The sequence below is a fragment of the Oratosquilla oratoria genome, chromosome 41, assembly GCF_046742065.1.
Source record: "Oratosquilla oratoria isolate Oo_2021 chromosome 41, ASM4674206v1, whole genome shotgun sequence".
Taxonomy (NCBI): Eukaryota; Metazoa; Arthropoda; class Malacostraca; order Stomatopoda; family Squillidae; genus Oratosquilla; species Oratosquilla oratoria.
This window is the reverse complement of record NC_134817.1, coordinates 9,929,242-9,934,241: the sequence shown is the minus strand read 5'-3', so window position 1 is coordinate 9,934,241 and position 5,000 is coordinate 9,929,242. Positions and strand designations below refer to the sequence as shown.

General features: G+C 51.9%; 1 protein-coding gene across 1 annotated transcript in view; it reads right to left on the bottom strand.

Moving 5' to 3' along the window:
• Positions 1–5,000, bottom strand: part of LOC143020958 (uncharacterized) — a gene marked incomplete in the record, with an annotated part of 725,096 nt that overhangs the window by 397,162 nt on the left and 322,934 nt on the right.

The following is a 5,000-nucleotide window of genomic DNA, read 5'->3' as shown; positions in this document are numbered from 1 at the left end:
CTACACGTGTACATCACAGGTGCGGAGGGTTGCCAACTGACGTGACGTATGCGGAGGGAATAGGTTGAGGGGTCTTTACTCATAAGACAAAATTACCAAATGAAGTTCGAATCTTTTAAAGACTTCCGGTGCCACTGACAGTCTCCTACATTGGTTCTGGCTGCCGCCGGGTGATTTTATTCATAAGAACGTAAGACTGAAGGAGACTCCAAGAAACTGGAAGGGAGTTCCAAATGTAGGCCATATGGTCTCTTGCAGTTCATGGGGGTGGGGTTGGGGGGGGTTCAGAACTTCCCTGAATCAGAAGCCAGGAGGTCTTCGCCGACTCAAGACATCTGGGACCTCTGCGTTATCCAATACAGGGGAGGGTTTACCCACACCCCTACGGACCACACCCACACAGTATTCATTTCGAGGCTAATCTCCGCTCCTTGAACTAAGCCGATCAACTTTCTACTCCAAGACTCTAAGACTCCAAGACTCCACCTCTTCGAGGAAAGAAGCGCTGGGCATCGCGCCGAGGTATTACGAACCACAAACCCATATCCTTCCGCGGAAAACCTGCATCCACAAAGAAAGGCTCAATCCACAAAGAAAAAAAACCCGAATCCATTTCTGAAATTTCTCTGCCGTAGATTTTTTTCTTCTTTTTCTCTTTTAACCTGAAGAAGAAACTACAAAAGAAGGGTATAAGGGCGCTGATGGGAGGCGGGGGAGGGGGGGAGGTGGGGGTAGGTCGAGAAGAGGGTCAAGGGGGGGAAGTGAGATGGGGGGTTGTTTCCTAAGGGTCAAGGAGGAGGATTAGTCGTAAGAGGACTGGGAGGAGGATGTGGGGGGAGGAGGGGAGGAGGGGGAGGAAAGAATCGGAGTCTCAATGATGGTGGAAGGTGGGGGGTGGAGAGGATGCACCACCTTAGGGAGGAGTAAGAGGAGGAGGAGGAGGAAGAGGAAAAAGGGAAGAGGAGGAAGGGGAAGAGAAAAAGGGAAGAGGAGGAAGGGGAAGAGGGGGAAGGAGATAAGGAGGAGGAGGAAGGGGAAGGGGAAGAGGAGGAGGGGACGAGGAGGAAGGGGAAGAGGGGGAAGGGGAAGAGGAGGAACCGGAAGGGGAAGAGGAGGAAGGGGAAGGGGAAGAGAAGGAGAGGAAGAGGAGGAAGGGGAAGAGGAGGAAGGGGAAGGGGAAGAGGAGGAGGGGAAAGGGAAGAGGAATAGGAGGAAAGGGATGGTGAAGAAGCGGAGGGGAAGAGGAGGAAGGGGAAGAGGAATAGGAGGAGAGGGAAAAGGAAATAAAGTAAAAGGAGGGGAAGGAAGAGGGGGAAGAGGAAAAAATGAAGAGGAGGAAGGGGAAGAGGAGGAAGGGGTAGAGGAGGAATGGGAAGAGGAGGAAGGGGAAGAGGAGGAGGATAAGAGGGAAGAGGAGGAAAATATTCCTTCATTGGTAACACAGCATTCCGTAACTGACAACACAGTATTTCCAACACTGCCAACGACAAAGTAATTCCCGGTAACCCGGTATCACCGGACGGTAAATGTTTGTAGAACAAACATTTACCGGCAGGGTTACCTCAACAACCAATCAGCGCCGGCCTTATTGGGTAAATGAGGGTTGCCTACTTTAGGATGGGAAGGTGGGAGGGAGGGAGGGAGGGAGGGAGTGGGAGAATGAGAAAAACAGAGGTAGGTAAGGAAGGAGAGAATAAGAGAGGGAGGGAGGGAAGGGTAGGAGTGAGGGAGGGAGGGAGGAAGGGAGGGAGGAAGGGAGAGAGGGAAACGAGAGATGGGAGGCAGGAATGGGAGAGGAAGAGAAGGAGGGAGGGAGGGAAGGAGGGAAGAAGTGAAAGAGGGGGAGGGAGGGAGGAAAGATGAGAGAGAGTGAGAGAGGGAGGGAAGATGGGAGAAAGAGAGAGAGGGAGGGAAGATGGGAAAGAGAGAGAGAGAGAGAGAGAGAGAGAGAGAGAGAGAGAGAGAGAGGGAAGATGGGAGAGAAGGAGAGAGAGAAGATGGGAGAGAGGGAGGGAGAGAGAGAAGATGGGAGAGAGGAAGGAAGAGAGTGAGTGAGTGAGGGAGGAAGTGAAGGCGGGAGGGAATGAGAGTAGAAGAGGAGTGAGGAAGGGAGTGAGTGAGAGAGGGAGAGTGGCAGACCTATACTCTCTCTTGTCTTGTATGTCTGTTTCATTCATTTCCCTGGGAGGAGGAGGAGGAATGGAGGTATGGAGGTATGGAGGAGGAATGGAGGTATGGAGGAGGAATGGAGGTATGGAGGAGGTTCGGGAGGTGCAAGGATGTGGAGGGGAAGAAGGAAAAAGGCAAAACGTCCTTCATCTAAGAACTCGACTAAGCAAATCAGAATTCCCTTGATAAGCATCTAATATATATTAGTTTTTATAATGAGGCGTCTCACGTTAAAACGGACCTTTGAAGATGAAATTAACCTTAATGCAACGAGATTTGGAAGTTTGATTAAGTTAACTATGTTCACAGGAGTGAATTTTGGGTCCGTGTGTGTGTGTGTGTGTGTGTGTGTGTGTGTGTGTGTGTGTGTGTGTGTGTGTGTGTGTGTGTGTGTGTGTGTGTGTGTGTGTGTGTGTGTGTGTGTGTGTGTGTGTGTTCACTAGTGCTTCTATCCGTAATGGACAATCTAGAGCCGCTGCCGTGTATTTTTGTATGATGGTTTCGTTTGTCAAGGGGTTGGGAAGGAGGGAAGGAGGGAGGGAAGGAGGGAGGGAAGGAGAGAGGGAAGTAAGGAGGGAGGACAGAAGGAGGGAAGGAAGGAGTGACGGAGTGAGGCAGGGAAGGAAGGAGGGAGGTAAGGAGTGAGGGAAGGAGGGAAGGAGGGAGAGAAGGAGGGAGGTAAGGAAGGAGGAAAGGAAGGAAGGAAGGAGGGTAGGAGTGAGGGAAGGAGGGAGGAAAGGAGAAAGGGAAGGAGGGAGGGAAGGAGGGAGGGAGGGAAGGAGGGAGGGAGGGTAGGAGTGAGAGAAGGAGGGACGAAAGGAGGAAAGGAGAGAGGGAGAGAGGGAGAGAGGGAAGAAGATAAGGAGGGAGACGGAATTTGTATGGTGAAGTTGCGACGCTCCGGTTACAAAGGGAGTGGGTGACGTGTGTGTGTGTGTGTGTGTGTGTGTGTGTGTGTGTGTGTGTGTGTGTGTGTGTGTGTGTGTGTGTGTGCGTGCGTGTGTGTGTGTGTGTGTGTGTGTGTGTGTGTGTGTGTGTGTGTGTGTGTGTGTATATGTGTGTGTGTGTGCGTGTGTGTGTGTGTGTGTGTGTGTATATAAGTGTGTGTGTGTGCATAAGTGTGTATGTGTATGAATGTGTGTGTGTGTATATAAGTGTGTGTGTGTATAAGTGTGTGCGTGTGTATGTGTGTGTGTGTGTGTGTGTGTGTGTGTGTGTGTGTGTGTGCGTATAAGTGTGTATGTATGTATGTATGTGTGTGTGTGTATGTATGTGTGTGTATAAATGTGTGTGTATAAGCGTGTATGTGTGTGTATAAGCGTGTATGTGTGTGTGCGTGTGTGTATGTGCGTGTGTGCATAAGTGTGTGTGTTACTTTTTATGGCTGTCGTCAGGCGATTTAATTCATCTCCGTCGCATCTCCCAAGGGTCTGCGAAGGGTGTAACAGTGAGGGTGGGCGAGCCTCAACAGTGTGACCGGAGTGAGGCTACGCGTCTCACGTCTGTGAGAGAGGATGAGTGAGAGTGACAACCTGACGTGAGAGCTTTTACAGAGGGTTTTAATCAGAGAGAGAGAGGAGGAGGGGAGAGGGGGAGAGGGGGAGAGGGGGAGACGGGGGGAGGTGTCAGCGTTAGACAAGGACCAAAGAAACTCGCCCAGACAGAGAACGACAGACTGACAGACACAGACAGATTTTTTCTTTTTTTGAGGAAGAAGGACATAAAAGTCCCACCCCCTTAAGCACTGTGACACACTTCGTTGATTTTATTCTGGTTAAGGAGTTTGACTCGTTCCTGAAGAGGATCCTGACCGACCGAGACCCCCCCACTCCACCTCCCAAGGTCCTGTTTACACTAGCGGTTTGAACCACGCGGAAACCGCTGCATTACCGCAAAATCAAAGGAAAAATGCGCGGTTGCGTGTGAACGTCTCCAATGAGTACATTGTCATTGAACCGCCGCGGATCAAACCGCGGATGCTGAAACCGCTAGTGTGTACAGGGCCTAAGCCTGGCTACTCCACATCCCTCCCCCTTTCCCCTCCCCATCTGCCTCCCCCACCCCCCAAAGCTTCATATAATCCCTGGTCCTCACCCCAAAACAAAATTCATAACATGGGGGGATTTCGTGGGAGGGCAGTTGGGGGGGAGGAAGGAGGGAAGGAAGGACGGAGGGAAGGCGGAAGGGAAGGAAGGAGGGAAGGAGGGAGGGAAGGCGGGAGGGAAGGAAGGAGGGAAGGAAGGAGGGAAGGAGGCATGGGGGAAAGGAATCGTGGAGTGAAGTATACTATGAAGGGAGGAAGGGAGTGAAAGAAGAAGGGGGAGGGAGGAGAGTCAAGGAGGAGGAGGAGGAGGAGGAGGAGGAGGAGGAGGAGGAGGAGGAGGAGGAGGAGGAGGGAGGTAGGTGGAAGGGCCGAGTGATGAGAGAAAGTGTGTGTGTGTGTGTGTGTGTGTGTGTGTGTGTGTGTGTGTGTGTGTGAGAGAGAGAGAGAGAGAGAGAGAGAGAGAGAGAGAGAGAGAGACACTCCGGAAGTAGGTTGAGCAAATGGGCAATTAGCGACAGAGGGCCAAGATGGCCGCCACCGTCAACAGCTTCAACATGGAGGAGGAGACAGACTCTGTCCATTTATTTATTTATTATAAAAAAATTATTGGACCTGGTGGCCCCTCCCCCCCACCTCGGTCCCCAAATACGACCTCCAAGGGGTCCCGATCGACCAGGTTCCCCTTCAGGAAGGTGGTCGCGACCCCCTCAAAGACCCCCTTCGTGAAGTATTAATCTGATGGGGGGGGGGCAGTATGCCCCCCTCCCCCCCGTCTCAAGGTTTTTTT